General features: G+C 33.0%; 1 pseudogene; it reads right to left on the bottom strand.

Moving 5' to 3' along the window:
- Nucleotides 1–4003: 4003 nt before the first annotated feature.
- On the bottom strand, nucleotides 4004–17300 carry LOC149554459 (GDT1-like protein 4; annotated as a pseudogene).
- Nucleotides 17301–17530: the final 230 nt, after the last annotated feature.

The following is a 17530-nucleotide window of genomic DNA, read 5'->3' as shown; positions in this document are numbered from 1 at the left end:
AATCAAATATATAGTAGTATTGATAGCCTCTACCCACATATATAAGGGCAACCCAACATGCAACCTCATGCTCCTTGCACGCTCCATTATAGTCTCGTTCATGTGTTTAGCCACTCCATTTTCCTATGGAGTTCTTGGAACAATTTTCTATCTATGAATAGAATTTATGGAGCAATAATCTTCAAATTCATGAATAGAATTTTCAACCAAGCATTTCCATTTCTTAAAAGTTTGAAATACATCAAATTTCTATCTAAAGAAATAAACCCATACTTTTCTAGTTGCATCATCAATAAATCTAACATAGTAATGAGAGGAACCAAGGGAAGATACCTAAGCTAGTCCCCATACATTGGTATGCATAAGCTCTAATTTCTTCCTTTTATTTTCCTTCCCAATCTTTGCAAAACTCACTCTCTTTTGTTTTCCATACACACAACTTTCACAAAAATCCATATTAACACACTTCAGACCTGGTAAAACTTTCTTTGAATGAAGTAGTTTCATACCTTTCTCACTCATATGCCCAAGTCTGTTGTGCCACAACACTGTATCAAAATCTATAGCAACTATTTGGTCTCCCTACTCAATTGCAGCAATTGTTCCTAAACATTCATTTTTCTCTGAAACAATCAAAGTAGAAGGAACAATATGACCTACATACAAAGATATAAGGTGCCTACTTTCACACCTTTTTCTACTACAAGGGAACCTTTTGAAACCTTCCAATTATTATCATTAAAAGTAACTACACAACCCTCATCACCAAGTTGCCCTACTGAAATTAAATTCCTAATTAGCCTTGGAACATGTCTTACCTCATGTAGTGGCCAATGATTCCCATTCTGCAACTTAATCTTAATTTTTTCCTTTCCAACAATCTGACAGGGTTCATTATCCCCCAAATAAACAAGCCCAAAATCCCCCTGGACATAATCAATGAAATAACCTCTATGAGGTGTAGCATGAAATGAAGCACTAGAATCTAAAACCCATGAATCATCAACACTTTCTAAAGACAAAAGCAAAGCATCCTCTTTGGATTTTTTACTTACCATATTTGCCTCCTTGTCTCCATCTAATTTATCTCCTTCATTTTTCTTTCAATTCCAGCTATCTTTCTTTTTATGACTTGGTTTCCCATAGTACCAGAAGTCATTTGGTCCTCTCAATTGAGACCTCTTCCCCTTTGACTTTCCTCTTGATTTCTTATGATTTCTAGAATTGCTTCCTCTCTCAGTCGTTCTGCCCTTGCTTTGTGCATTCAAAGCACTTCTTAATGTAGATCCACCTAAGGTTTTCCTACGAGTTTCCTCACTCAAAACAACATGGATCACATCATCATATTTTAGGGTACTAGATCTAGGAATAGAATTACTCACCACCATTACCAAGCTATTCCAACTTTTAGGCAAAGAAAAAAAAATCAAGAGAGCCCTAATTTCTTCATCAAAATTGATACCCATAGAAGATGACTTACTAGTAATAATATTAAACTCATTTAAATGATCTACAATAGATCCACCTTCTACCATTTTCATATTAAATAAATGCTTTATGGGAAATACCTTGTTTGAAGTGGAGGGCTTTTCATACAGTGTCATTAGGTTTTTCATCAACTCTTCTGTCATCTTCACTTTTGTAATATTAAATGTCACTAATGGTGTCAGGCATAAGTGAATGCTTCCAAGTTTCTTTCTATCCAAAAAATCCCATTCACCATTTGACATATATCCCTAATTCTTGGCTTTGCCTTCCAATGGCTTCCATAAATCCTTCTGATAAAGATAGTCTTCCATTTGCATCTTCCATAACTAGAAGTTATGCCCATTAAACCTATCAACCCTTAGCTTACCCTCATCTACCATCGCTCCCACTCAACCGTGAGACTCCCACTTAACCATGAGACATTCTTGTAGAGGATAACTGAAAAAAAACTAGGCTTTGATACCAGTTATTAGTATAAAACCACTGACATAAATAAAAACTACATGCAAATATAACCAATAACAAAAAATAAAAGATCACCTAGAAATGAACACAAGGCACCAAGATTTAATGTGGTTCACCCAATCCCTGAGCTACGTCCACCAAACCACAAGTTCAATATTATTACAATCTAGTGATTACAACCTAATTACAATCTGTAATCCCTTATAGCTCAATACCACTGCAAGAAGCAATTTTGCATCACAACATAATGAAAATACCTAACCCTAAACCCTTTTATATAAGTATTTTATACCATTTTAGTGTTATGACATATCGGCCATATGTCAGCCATATGTAAGTTACAACGTCTGCCACAGCCCAAAAAAAAAAATTAAGGGGGATGCCCCTAACCCCGAAGAATTTATGAAGTATGTACTGTACTTTCCTTATCAGTCACACAATCTAACAAAGAGTGCTATAAATAGTGATTGCATCAATAATTCATACATTCTCAAGTTATAATAGACTTCTCTTCAGATTGTCCATCATATTAGGATTACTACTTGGATCAAAAATTGTACTCATCCAATATATATAGGATTGATTCACAAACATATCCAAATATTTGTCTTACAAAATCAAATATTGAATGTGCAACTCATTCAATCTATAAATAGACAAATCAAAAACATATCAAACTTCTTGCCATCCTAAATTTGATTTTGTTATTCTAAGAGCATTAATGATATTACTAACATTAACATAATAGATATAATTATTTATATAAATTTATCTCCATTATCTGAAGTTGTCCATATATAAGGTTTATATAGCTGATATTTGTTTGATTTAAATAACATCCACCAATAGTAAATAGTTAGCCTATCATATGGGAGTCTTGTGCTTAATTCTCCTTGAACTTAACACATAATAATAATTAATTTCAACAAATAATAAAATAATGAATAAACTAGACTTCATCCCATTACTTATAAAAAAAAAATTTGTAATATTATGACAAGTGAGGATATAGGACAAGTGCTGAAGTTCTTCAATTCTTTTACCTACCTGCCTATTTTCCTGAAATATGAAATAATTACAAGGATGCATAGTTATGGCTACACCAAGTTGGCAAGAAAGAAAGTGTATTAAGATTTGATGATGTTGAAATTCTTCTTACTAAGGACATGAAGAGGAAGAATCATGAAACTTCATTGGGAGACACTTTCATAAACAACAAAGGGGGTGGATCACAAGGAGGTAATCATTACTAGGGAGGAATGTTTAGATGACTTTTGGACTTCACATTAAAAAATAACCACATTATCTATCATCCCCAATCCATTTATAGATTGTCACAATGTCTAATAGAGTATCCCAATGTATATACAGAGTGTCACAATGTCTATGACCTTACTTGTATCTGAGAGTTTCTTTTCAATACTATGGACTATGCAAGCTTCCCATGCTATTCACACTATAAAACTTACAAAATATAATGTTCAATCATAACTAAAAGTATTAAGTACTGATTTTTTCAATTCAAAGGCCTTAGCCACTGGAAAGATCTGGTCATGTTCTCCCCACACAATCAAAATGTCCTACAAAACACCCAATCATTAGTTGTTGAATACAAATTTGGATAAAAGGCATTTAGGAGGAGAAAAAAAGGCCATGAAAATTAAAACATCATTCATAAGAAACAAGCAAGTAGGTAATGCCTTCTCAATAACAAGAAGAGATGGGACAAGTTCAACATATTATTGACCTCATTTTTCAATTATTTACAAATTATTGTAGCTCTGTTGATCCAATAGAAATACGATCAAAATAAATAGTGGCATCACATTTTAGAAGACAAGAAGGGAAGTTTAGCATTATATTGTTGAATTCATTTGTCACTTCTTCTTTGTAGTACTCATGAGTCATAATAGAAGGACATGTAGATTGCAGTATTTGACCAATTCTTGAAAGTTTTTTGCTAGCTAATATGTATTTAAAAAACTAACACAAAAGAATTAAAGAATCTTTAGGCAAGGGAAAATGTTTAGTTACCTTACATGAGAATAATCTACATGGGAGGGTAAAAGTAAGAACTTAATCAAAAGAAAAGAAAGAGAAATCCTCCTACAGTAGCAATAGTCCCTTGTGAAATCTTGGATGCCAACAAACTTTCCCAATGACAGCAAGGGTAGTGCATATTGTGTGTCCCAGTGTTACGCCAATAGCAACTCCAAGTGCACTCTTATGAGCAGCTAGCTAAAAGTATAAAAGGAAATTCCACAATGAGTCCAAAGCACCCAATTCAACTTGGAATCTTCCTCATGCATAAAAGTGGTAGTTCTTACAAATATAAAAAAAATAACAAAATATGTATGGTTTGAATGGTTCTTATATTGTAAGGACACAAAGTATTCAGATAAGATTCATAAAGAAACTATAAATATATCCCAAGCCTCCAAATGTTATTATTGCAAGATTCATGAGGAAATGAATATACAAATGATAGATAGAAGTCTAGAGATAAAATCCAACAAGTCCAAAAATCAAATTTTGCTAATTCTTGCAATATTGTTGTACTTGAAGATCAAAAAAGAGAATTTCATAAGAATATTTCAAAATCCATATAAATACACGAAAAAATAGTTTTATGATTATCATAACAAGTTTCACATTTCAACTATTTCCTATTGTTGCAATATGTTTAAAAATAATTAATTTGATTATGTTATGTGTTTGGAAAAGCTGTGTCTTCTAAGACTGTATATGTTGAGATTAAAGTGTTACAATGATTATTATCAAATTGCCTAACTCTATATTAAATAATATCTTCAATAACAATAATATGTAAATAATCATAAATAAACAAGATTTCAATGTAATATAATGAATATGAGTTAAAAGTATTAATAATATTAGATAACAATTATTAGTTTAAGAGAATATTCAGTCTACAAGCTTGTTATTGTTCTACTATATGGACTATAGATCTAAGATAAATCATATCAATAGTGTGGGGTAAACTCACCACAAATGACAGAAGAAAAATTGGAAACAAATTCAACTGTGCAAAACACCCTTCTTTTTACCTAATTTTTTGTGGTTTTATAGAAATGGAGATGAATATCTATTGGATACAATTGTTCAATTGTGTGTTGTCTTTGATGTTATAGAAATGTCATATCAGTTATTAGAAAAAGTCTACTGAGCTCAGTTGGTTAGCAAAGGAAAAGACAGAGTCTACCAAGCTTAGATGGTTAGCAAAGTGATTTACTGATTCTACCGAGCATTTCTGTTAGTTACACTATGGAGATAGTTTCTACCAAGCTCACTCGGGCATTGAAGGATTTTATGGCAGAAGTCAGTTTCTACCGAGCTCACAAGGTTAGTGAAGGAAAGTAAGTATTTATCGAGTTCACTCAGTCTCCAAAGGATTTTGTAGAATTCTTAGTATTTACCAAGCTTCAGTTGGTTAACACTAGAAATCATTTCTAGAGTAGTGTTTACCAAGTAGGGTTGGCCAATGAAGGATTTCATTGTTTTGGGAAATAAAGTTTAATTGCTTCATGTAAAGTTTGTAGCCTACTAATGTAATGATTATTGGTAATTGTAACTTGTAAGTGAGTTGTATGGAAAATTTGTAAGGTATAAATAAAAGGTCTAGTTATGAAATCTAAATTGCAATGAGCAAGCATGCAAGTGAGTTGATTGTGTGAAAAGGAAAGTGTGAGTGAATTTAGAAGAAGGGTCAGATATCCTTCAGGAGAAGAAAAGGTGTATTCGATTAGAGAGGATCTAGTGAAGCATAACAGAGATCTATAATAGCAAAGATTAGTTGCATATCATTCAGGTCACTTATTGTTACTTTCTCACCATTGTAGCAGTAATTCTTAAATCTCTTAGCAGAGTTGGTTTAACAACCATTTTTTTAAATCCTCTAACAAAGTGGACAATGTTGGGATTAGAGATAGAGTAACTGAGAGGGGGGGTGAATCAGTTAATTACAAAATTAATCCTCATATCCCTAAGATGTCTTAAAGATCTAGTTATTGCTAATACTTGGTAAACATAACAGAAATGTTGTAACTCAGTAAATTAAACTGTTACTTATCTTCAAGCATTCATGCATGTAATTGAAAACAAAATGAACACAAGAGACACTAGATTTAACATGGAAACCCAATATGGGAAAAACCACCAAGTAACTACTTACCATTTTTCACTCTTCTGAAGTGAGCCTTATTAGGAGCCAACCTTGTTAAAGGTTACAATACACACTGTTAGGTGCAACTCTGTTAGAGGATTTTGATCACCCTATTAGGAGTGGCCTTGCTAGAGGTCTTTATAACAATTCAATTGAACTGTCACCTTGTTAGAGGATTTAAAAAGTGGCTATTAAACCAACTCTATTAATATATTTGAAATCACAGCTACAATTGTTAGAAAGCAACAATGAATTGACCTAAACAAGATGCAACTAAATTTGCTGATTGCAAGTCTCTGTTCTGCATCATTAGATCCTCCTTGATCAAATATGGATTTGTTTCTCCTCAATGATTTTTGATCATCCTTCCAATTCACTTTGACAATAATCAGTTCTCATATCACATTAATTCCACTTCCACGAAAATCAGTCCTCATATCACATTAATTCCACTTCCACAATAATCAATCCTCATATCACATTAATTTCACTTCCACACTTAGAATTTGCAACTTAACCTCTTATTTATACCTTTCAAATTATTAAGTCAACTCATTCACATGTTACATTTACCAATAAACCATACATCAGTCGGCTACAAATATTACTTTAAACAAATAAACGTTATTTAATAAAACAATGAAATCCTTTACTGGTTGACCCTGCTTCATAAATACTGCTTCCAAAAATTTCCTAAGTTAACCATTTTAACTCAGTTAACATTGCATAATCTACAAAATCCTTTGGCTACTTAGTTCACTCGGTAAGAACTAAATTCTTTTTTTGTTCATAAGGGCTGGGTAAGAACTGCTTCTGCCATAATTCCCTTTGATGACTGAGTGAGCTCAGTAATAGATAAATTTCCTTGATTAACCTTGAAATCTTAGTAATAACTGTCTACTCAGTAGACAATACAAATTTTCTTTACTAACCTTCTGGGCTCGGTAGACTCTGTCTTTTGCCTTGCTGACCATCTGAGCTCAGTAGACTTTGTCCTTTGCCTTGCTAACCATCTGAGCTCGGTAGACTCTTTCCTTTGCCTTGATCACCATCTGAGCTCAGTAGACTCTATCTTTTTCCTTGTTGACCATCTAAGCTCAATAGACTCTATCTGACGGTTGATATGATATTTGTGTAACATCAAAGATAACACACAATTGAACAATTGTATCCAACAATCTCCCACTTTGGCATTGATGGCAACATAACATGTCATATCAGAATGAAATTTGAAAACAAGTCTTTACCGATAGAATACTTCACTTTCTTCTTCAAATAGTTGCCTCTTTCATAATAATCTCTTCATCTTACACAAACTCTTATTATTCTGCAAATTTTAGAAATATATGATAGTATACTCTCCCTCTTTGATAGCACATGCCAAAGACAACACAAATCAACTAAATAGCATTGTACCTGATGTACTAATTCATATGCAATGTCTTCATTGGTTTGTTGCATCAACTGATAGATCTCCAATTCTGTTCCTATTGATGCATCACTAGAACTGTATTTTAGCATCCTTCAAATAGGGGAATGACCCCTAACTTACCTCTTAGATACAAGAATGCATCCTTAGGTAAAGGCTCTGTGAATATCTCAGTAATTTTTTCCCTTGTATGGACATTTTCCAATCTAATTTCCTTTTCTTGTACCAATTCTCTAACAAAGTGATACTTTATGGTAATATGCTTGGTTTTTGAATGCATCACTGGATTCTTGGGGATATTAATTGCACTTGTGTTATCACAAAATATAACAACAGGTTCTTTTATTTCTTACTTCATACCTTTCAATAATTTTTTGAACCACACAATATTTGAGCAATTTAATAATGCTACAACATATTCAGCCTCTGTTATGGATTGGGATGTATAATTCTACTTTTTACTTGTCCAAGAAACCAACCTTTTTCCAAGAAAGAAATCTCATCCACTTGTTCTCTTCTTGCCATCAACATTCCCTACCCAATCTACATTAGTGAACACCTTTAAATCTAGATTACCTCCAAGTTTATACCATATTCCATAATCTTTAGTTCCTTTTAAGTATCTCATGATCCTCTTGATTGCATCATGTGATTTTCTTTTGGTTTTGCTGAGAATCTTGCTACAATTCCTACTGCAAGGGCAATGTCTGGCCTTGTGTGCATGACATATTGCAATTTTCCAATCATAAATATTTACAATGTATGATATACTTCCTTAGATTCATCATCCTTGGTAAGTTTTAATCTAGTACACATAGGAGTTCCAACTGGTTTACAATCTTCCATACCAAACTTTTTCAATATCTCCTTGATGTATTTGGATTGAGTAATTTAGATACCATTCTTACTTTGATGAATTTGAAGACCAAAAAAGAATTTGATTTCTCTAAACATTGACATTTCAAATTTCTTGTTCGTTTGTTCTAAAAAAATTTTGCAAAGATCATCATTTCCTATGAACAAAGTATCATCTACAAATATTTCTGCCAAAAAAATCTTATTATCTGGTCCTTCCTTTATGTACAAACTATTTTTGTTATTAATTCTTTGAATACCAATTTGAATAAGATAGTTATGTTGTCTTTCATACCATGCTCTAGGTGCTTGCTTCAGACCATACAATGCTTTATGTAATTTGCAAACCATGTCCTTCTTGTCTAGATCAACAAAACCTTATGGTTGTTCAATGTAAACTTATTCATCCAATATACCATTGAGAAATGCTGATTTGACATCCATCTGATAAACTTTGAATCCTTTGTATGTAGCATATGCAAGTAAGGTTTTGACACCTTCCAATCTTGCAACAGGAGCAAAAGTTTCTCCATAGTCTACACCTTCTTTTTGAGAGTATCCTTTGCATACCAATCTAGCTTTGTTCCTTGATACCTTACCATTTTTATTTAGCTTGTTTATGAATACCCACTAAGTTCCAATCACATTCTTGTCTTTGGGTCTAGGTACAAGAGTCCATGTTTTGGTTTTCTCTACCTGTTCTATCTCTTCATTCATAGCTTCAGTCCAACTTTCATTGTCTAGTGCATCTTTGACATTTCTAGGTACAAAATCAGCAAGTAAACAAGTGCTTTTCAACTTACTTCTTGTCATTGTTCCCTCTTATTTATCTCTAATGATCTAATCTAGTGTATGATGTTTCCTGACATACTTGGCTAACACAAGCTCCTTGACTTTTAGGTGACTTTCTTTGTTAACCTTATGTGCTTCAATTTTTGGTTTTGATTATTGTTGCTTGGGCTCAGTAGATGCTAACTCAGTAGCTTCTGTTTGCAACTCAGGTTCTTGCAGCTTGGTAAGTATTGACTTAGTTTAATTTTCATGTGACTCGATTAATGAAGATTTGAGAGTTAAAGATTCCTGATTGATAGATGTATTTGGTATTGTATCAGGTTCAATGTAAACAAATTTTCTATAGTCTTCAGGTTCCCTTTTGTTTTCTTCTTTTGTTCTTTCTGCAAACTCATCAACTTTGACATGTGCACTTTCTATGACTTTGAGAGTAGATAACTTCAAACATCTATATGCTTTACTTTTGCAAGAGTATCCCAAAAATATGCTTTCATCACCTTTTACATCAAATTTACCTTTTTTAGGTTCTTTCAAAATGTAACATTTGCTTCCAAATACTTTTAGGTAACTTACATTGGGTTTGTAGCCATACCATAACTCATAGGGGGTTTTGAATGAATCCTTTTACAACTGTACTCAGTTCAAGGTATGAAATACAGTGCTAATAGCTTCCTTCAAGTATTTGATAGCAAAGTTTTTTTCAATCATTAAGGTTCTTGCACAGTCCATGATAGATATGTTCCTTCTTTCTACTATTCCATTTTGTTCAGGAGTTCCAGGTGTTGAAACTTGTCTTTTTATTACCCTTTCAATGAAAAAGTTATTGAACTCATGTGAAATGAATCCACCACCTCTGTCAGACCTAAAGCATTTCAGTCTTTTGCCTATTTCCTTTTCTACTCTAGCCAAATACCACTTGAACTTTTCGAATGCTTCTGATTTCTCTCTTAGGTAAATAACAGTCATTATTCTTGAATAATCATCCACAAAAAGAATGAAAAATTGATGAAGGAGCATCCAGAGGTATAAGGGCAATCCTGTGTCACCCAAAAAAATGTACTTAGACTTAGTTTTTGTTTCATGTGTTTTCATTTTTGGATACCCATTTGGGTCAAATAAAGGTTCCAACTCTCACAGTTCCACTATCAGTGTGTTAGAAAATCCCAAAAAAATAGGAGCATGTAATTAGGCCATCATTTTGGTAAACTAAAAGGTGTGAATTGGCCAGATGAATGTAATTGTGATTTAGAACATTCCAAAAAAAAAATTAAGTCAAAAGGCCCCACGGTTTGAAAGTTATTGCGGTATTTCGGGTTTTGGAGACCTCCTAAGAATGCTTCAAAGTCAGGTTAGGGCTATAGAGTGCTTCGAGAGCTTTCCGAAAATGTAAACAGTTCGTCAATCGGAGCTATGGTTCAATAGTTATGCCTCCCAAAATTTTGGTTACCATTTTTGGATTCTTCTAGATTTGCACCGACTTCTAATGCAGCTTCTGGAACCTTCTATTTGGTCGGTGGATGCCTACTAGCACTTTCTAGAATGTACTCCTAGTCCTTAACCCTCCGGGGTCTATTTAAGGAGATTTCTAGCATTGTAAAAGGTAGTTCAAAGTGGATTTTGAGAGGAGGTACTGAAAGGAGAAATTATCTCTAGATTTATGCTATTGTAAGCCCTTAGGGCATGTTTTGAAGTTTAGTTTCTCTATACTGTTTGTACTAGCTTATTTTCTCAGTTAATATAATTTCCCCTTTTCTGTTGTGTCCATTCTGTTCTTGGGTTGTGTTCAAATCAAAAATTTCTCACTAGTATAGCTTTCAATTCCAATAGGTCCACACAAATTAGTATGCACAATTTCTACAACTTCTTTAGTCTGATAATTCTTGCTTTTAAAACTAGTCTTTTCCATTTTACCAATTTGAAAATTCTTGCATAGACCAACCTCAAGTTTCTTTATGTTAGGGATACCTCTTACTTTCCTAAATTTACCGATTTTTATCAAGTTGTCAAAGTTTACATGACATAACCTCCTATGCCATAACCAACTCTCTTCAATTTGAGCAATAAAACATGAGCATTCACCAAGTTCAAGATAAAATAAGTTACCTTTTGTTTGAGTGCCTGATCCAATCAGCTTACCTTTGTCATTCAGCAGTCTTGCTTTTCCTTGCATGAATTCTACTTTAAATCCATTATTGAGTAGTTGTGCCACACTCAATAGATTGTGCTTTAGTCCTTCTACCCAATATGCATTATCACATACAAGTTCCTTGGGTAGAGAGATTCTTCCTTTTCCTTTTATGCAACAAGGTTCATTATTACCAAATCTTACACTGCCACCATCATAGTCTTCAAAGTGTTCAAACTTAGTTTTATCACCAATCATGTGATGAGAACAACCACTATCTATGATCCATGTATCATTTCTGCTCATATGAGAAATGAGTGCCATTTTGTTTATCATTATCACACTCATCTTTCACAGCAATGTAGACAATTTCATCTTCTTCTTCATCAATAGAATCATTAGAATCTTTAGCCATGAAACATGTTTTCTTACCTTTATCCCTGAATGATTTGAAGACTCTCTTGCCATTGTACTTGTGAGCTTTTTTCTCATCCTTGTTCTACTTATTTGGGCACCTAGTAGCAATATGTCCAATTTCTTCAGAAGAAAAACATACTAGAGGAACCTTACTTTTGTATTTCCCTTTGCCTCTTGAATATTTCCTTGCTACCAAAGCTTCAACCACCTCAAGATTACTGTCTGAACTTTGTTCTAATTTTTCATCATTGTCTGACTATGGATCCTTTGTCTTCTTCTCTTTTTCTTTGAGTGAAAGCTTGGCTTCAAATGTTGATTCAATGCTCTTGGTAGCTGGAACATATTTATCATAGTTGTCTAGCTCAAATGTAGTCAATCTTCCAACTATGGCTTCTAAATTTATCTTATGATTTGCTTCACATCTTCTTTCTTGAATTGCAGAAACTCTGATTGCATAAATAGGAAGTAGAGTTCTAAGAACTTTACCTATAATTGTCTCCTCCTTGATATCTCTTCCAGATGCTTTGATATCACTAACACATGCTTTGACTCTTTCAACATATTTTTTAATGTTTTCATCTTCTCTCATCCTCATTTCATCAAATTGACCTCTCAAACTTTCTTCTTTGGCTCTTCTCACATTATCATCTCCTCCATAAATCTCTTTCAACTTGTTCCACATTTCAAAGGCAGCTTTTCAATCTTTGATGTCATCAAATTCTTCATAACTTGGAGTGGATGCAATATCTATCATCATGTTATTGTGAGTCTTATTTTTAGCAATATCATTAACAGATAGTCTACCAGTAGGATCTACATATTTTTCATTGAGATACTTCAGTCTTGAATCACCAATAAAAGCCAGATGAGGTCTCATCAATCCTTTCCATGCTGAGAAGTTTTCCCTATTAAGTTTTAGAATTTCCCTCTTGTAAGACATCCTGATCTTTAGCTTAGATCCTTGAAATCTTTTCCTATAAGCACCAAAACCTATGATACCAATTGTTGGGATTAGAGATAGAGTAACTGAGAGGGGGGGTGAATCAGTTACTTACAAAATTAATCCTTAGATCCCTTAGATGTCTTAAAGATCTAGTTATTGCTTATACTCAATAAACATAACAAAAATATTGTAACTCAGTAAATTAAAATGTTATTTATTTTCAAGCATTCATGCATGTAATTGAAAACAAAATGAATGCAAGAGAAACCAAATTTAACATTGAAACCCAATATGGAAAAAACCACCACGTAATTAGTTACCAATTTTCACTCTTCTGAAGTGAACCCTGTTAGGAGCCAACCCTATTAAAGATTACAATACACACTATTAGGTGTGACCCTGTTAGAGGATTTTGATGCCCTCTTAGGAGTGGCCTTGCTAGAGGTCTTTAGAAAAATTCAACTAAATTGTCACCTTGTTAGAGGGTTTACAAAATGGCTGTTAAACCAACTCTGTTAAGAGATTTAAAATCACTTCTACAATTGTTAGAAACAAACAATGAATTGACTTGAACAAGATGCAAGTGAATTTGCTAATTATAGGTCTCTGTTCTACATCATTAGATCCTCCTTGATCAAATATGGATTTGCTGCTCCTTAATGATCTCTGATCATCCTTCAAATTCACTTCCACAATAATTAATCCTCACATCACATTAATTCCACTTCCACACTTAGAATTCATTCACATGTTACATTTACCAATAAACCATACCTTAGTCGGATACAAATATTACTTTAAAAAAATAAACATTATTTCATAAAACAATGAAATCCTTTACTGGCCGACCTTGCTCAGTAAATACTGCTTCCAAAAATTTCCTAAGTTAACCGTCATAACTCAGTTAACATTGCATCATCTACAAAATCCTTTGGCTACCAAGTTTACTCTATAAGAATTGAATTCCTTTTCTTTCCATGACAACTCAGTAAGAATTGCTTCTGCCATAATTCCCTTTAATTACTGAGTGAGCTCGGTAATAACTAAATTTCCTTGATTAACCTTGTAATCTCAGTAACAACTTTCTACTCAATAGACACTGCAAATTTTCTTTACTAACCTTCTAGGCTCGATAGACTCTATCTTTTGCCTTGCTGACCATCTGAGCTTGGTAGACTCTATCCTTTTCCTTGCTGACCATCTAAGCTCAATAGACTCTGTCCTTTGCCTTGTTGACCATCTAAGCTCGATAGACTCTGTGCTTTTCCTTGCTAACCATCTAAGCTCGGTAGACTCTATCTTTTTCCTCCCTGACCATCTAAGCTTCGTAGACTTTGTCTGATGATTGATATGACATTTGTGTAACATCAAAGACAACTTACAATTGAACAATTGTATCCAACAGACAGTTCTATTGAATTTTTTTTAAGTCCTCTAGCAAGGCCACTCCTATTAGTGTTATTATATCCTTTAACAAGGTCACACCTCACAGTGTCTTTTGTAACCTTTAACAAGGTTGGCTCCTAATAGGGCTCACTTCAAAAGAGTGAAAATTGGTGGCTAGTTACTCGATGGTTTTTCCCATATTGGGTTTCCATGTTAAATCTAGTGTCTCTTGTGTTGATGTTATTTTATTTATGTATGCATGTTAAATATTTGTGAATTCTTAATAAGTTAACATACATCTACTAAGTTACGGCATTTTCTATGTGGCTATCGAGTGATAGCAGTAACTAAGTTTATAAGACATCTAAGGATATGTGGATTTTTTTTTGTGGTAACTAATTCATCTCCCCCCCCCCCGCTTAGTTACTCCATCTATATTTCCAAAAATATCATGAAGAACAATTGCTATATTTCTTTTGTTAAAATCCATTATGTTTCACACAATTCAAAAATATTACGACAGGGCATTCTGTCAAGAGCTTAGGCACACCCATATCAACTATTAGTTTAATACTTATAGTATAAGTCAAATGGGTTTAGTACAATAGTTTAAGTCATGGGTTTTCATGTTGGAGACCTAGGTTCAAACCCTTATGTGACACCTACATTTTCTAATTTATTATTTGTTGTTACAATTGAATAAATTGGGTTTATTACCCCATCCACTTCTAGGAGTGGGAAACCCCATGGTAGGTGCAAGTCTCATGAGGGTTTGATGGAAGTGATAACCTTCATTTGTGACATCTAATCCAAAAAACTCCCTGCATCTGACTAATGTCTTTTACTATGATTCTAATTTCAAGGCATACAATTGCTTAATATGAGAATCAAACTAAAAAACAAAGTTTGCAAAACACAAACTTTTTTGATAACTTGTTTATGACCTATTATTGAAATAATAATTTATAAGTAAAGGAGGAAATGAAAAATGATCTAACATTCTCAATGCTTCCAACTATGGAAGCTCATTTTTACTATTAGAGGATCATTTTGTTAATGTTGAGGCCCCTAAGATGTAGTGTTTACAAATTTTTTAATAGTACAATAGAGTTATTTAAATTGAAATGAAAATACTTGCAAAGAGGAGAACAAATATTTAACCATCATCTAATCAAGCAAGTAGACCAGAAGTATAGCTATTGTAAAGTGAAAATAGCTAGCAACATGTGAAATAATTCTAAATTTTTTTAATCTAGATTATCAAAAAATATAATGATAAGAGTAAATCCAAGGGAAAACTTACTACAATTGTGGCTATTTGGCTATGATCTCCCCACTCAGCCAAAAATGTGAAAATAAATGCCTACACCAAACACATTAAAAGTATAGCTATCACAAAATGCAAACCAATAGAACCCATGAAAGAACGTAAACATTGTTAATGATCTCATGAGCCAATAAAACTTATAAACTACATATGTAGAAATTATACAAGATTTGAAAATGGTTGGATTGAAGAGATGATGTTAAATTACAAAAAAATGATGATATTATTTGAAGGACATCCCATTGGGATTGGGAATCTAAAAGTTTCAAACATTATCTATAGAATGTGATACCTCCAAGAAAATTGGTGTGCAAAAACTTAATAAAAAAATGCCTAAATATTGTCTTTCCTTGGCCAGTTTTAAGCTTTTCTTCCACCTAGCACATTTATTGAAAAAGAGAATAAGAAAGAAAAAAACTTGTGTTTACACAACATAGAACAGGAAGAGATAAATACAAAATAGGAAACCTCTAAAAATGTGGAGTATATATATCACATCAATAGAAACTAAGATTAAAAAAATATTTTAAATAATCCAAAGTGCTATGGCAACTTAATTTCTTAGAAAATCTATTAAAAATGATCCTCTAACCAATTGATATCAAGAGTTCATAGTCTAGTAAAGAGAGAGAAAACACTAACATACCTCTTGCATCTCTTTTTTTGTGAATTCTTTGAGTCTGACCTCTAAGCAATATAAAGTAAACACAAACCAAAAAAAGAATATAAAATTGCAAAGAGACATCACTTGTTAACAATCATAATTTAATGCCATATATTAGCTAGTTGACCATGACCACCACATACAAAGGAATAAAGTCTCCATATATCACATGACATAATTTTTGCTAGATGGGGTCTTCTACATTTTGAGAAAGAATGTGAATCCAACAACTATCCTTCTTAATTTGTTTAAGATCATAAATCAGTCAAAAAGTGTTGTCAAAAAAGCATTCTAACCAATTTCTAACTCCGATTCCATTTCTAACATTTGATGGAAAAAGTTTCCTCGATGATTATATTTGTGATCCTCTAACACGCTCTACATTCAAATGGAAAATGATGAATACCACAAGACATAGGTGTCTTAAGCTTTCTGAAGGAAATATCAAATAAGTAAGGAACACAAAGTATGGAATCAAACAAACAATAGAGAACAAAGTATCATAGATCTTTGGATGTGGTGAGGTTGTAATTTAGAGCACTAAGAAATTCTGATATGATAAAATATTAAAAATTCTCTGTGCAAAAAGAAAGTCAAATAGTATCTCATTAGAATAGTATGTACACTTCCCTACTTGTAGCAGCACTATTCGTGTGCTTCCTTAAGATCAAATTTGGAACTATTTGCCCTAATCCATTTGATAGCACCTTCACTCATAGCATCATACAAATTAAACCAATTTAGTATCTTCTCAAGCCCAACCTCATATAAATGAGTCAAAGATGTCTTTACAAGAATCACTTCCATTAAGAATACTATATTCCAAAACTAAAGCCAAAAATATGCAATGATAGAGTAATTGTCTTACTTAAAGTCATAAAAATAAATTCACTAAGAGCACCACACAAGCCAATGGACATTGGATGACACATTTCCATGAGTGCAACAATAATGAAAGTCTCATCTCCAATCTTTTAGAGAAAAAAGTATGTAATCAGGATACTAGAAGTCTTAAAAGTCATACTGCAAGAAGCAACTATGGTGCAATGATCCCAATGGATTCAATTTAAGAGAAAAATGTTCGCTAACAATGATCATAGACAAACTTGCAAAAAACCATCAAGAATACCTAGTCCAAGGGATTGCAAAGCATCATTAATTATATATGGCTTCTCCATAATCGAGCCCTTTTGCATAAAGTCTATATCCAACTGCAAAGTATCCATCACAAATCACATTCAAAGTAAAGAGAAAAATAATGGTTTTAATATATCATCAATAAAAAAATGAAGGTAAGAGCCTTGAGGGAACCCACTTGTAGGATATTTCATGCCCCCTTGGCATAGTAAACCTATCATCCTTCTTAAGGTTAGTGACGAGGAGAGAAGTAAGGAATTAGGACATGTGTATTATGAATCAATGATTGTTCCTTAATTTGATTTAAAAGAATAGTGAC

Source organism: Cupressus sempervirens, chromosome 5 (genome assembly GCF_028749045.1).
Source record: "Cupressus sempervirens isolate cs-2001-9-10 chromosome 5, ASM2874904v1, whole genome shotgun sequence".
Taxonomy (NCBI): domain Eukaryota; kingdom Viridiplantae; phylum Streptophyta; class Pinopsida; order Cupressales; family Cupressaceae; genus Cupressus; species Cupressus sempervirens.
The sequence above is the reverse complement of the archived record's forward strand: the minus strand, read 5'-3'. Positions and strand labels throughout refer to the sequence as shown.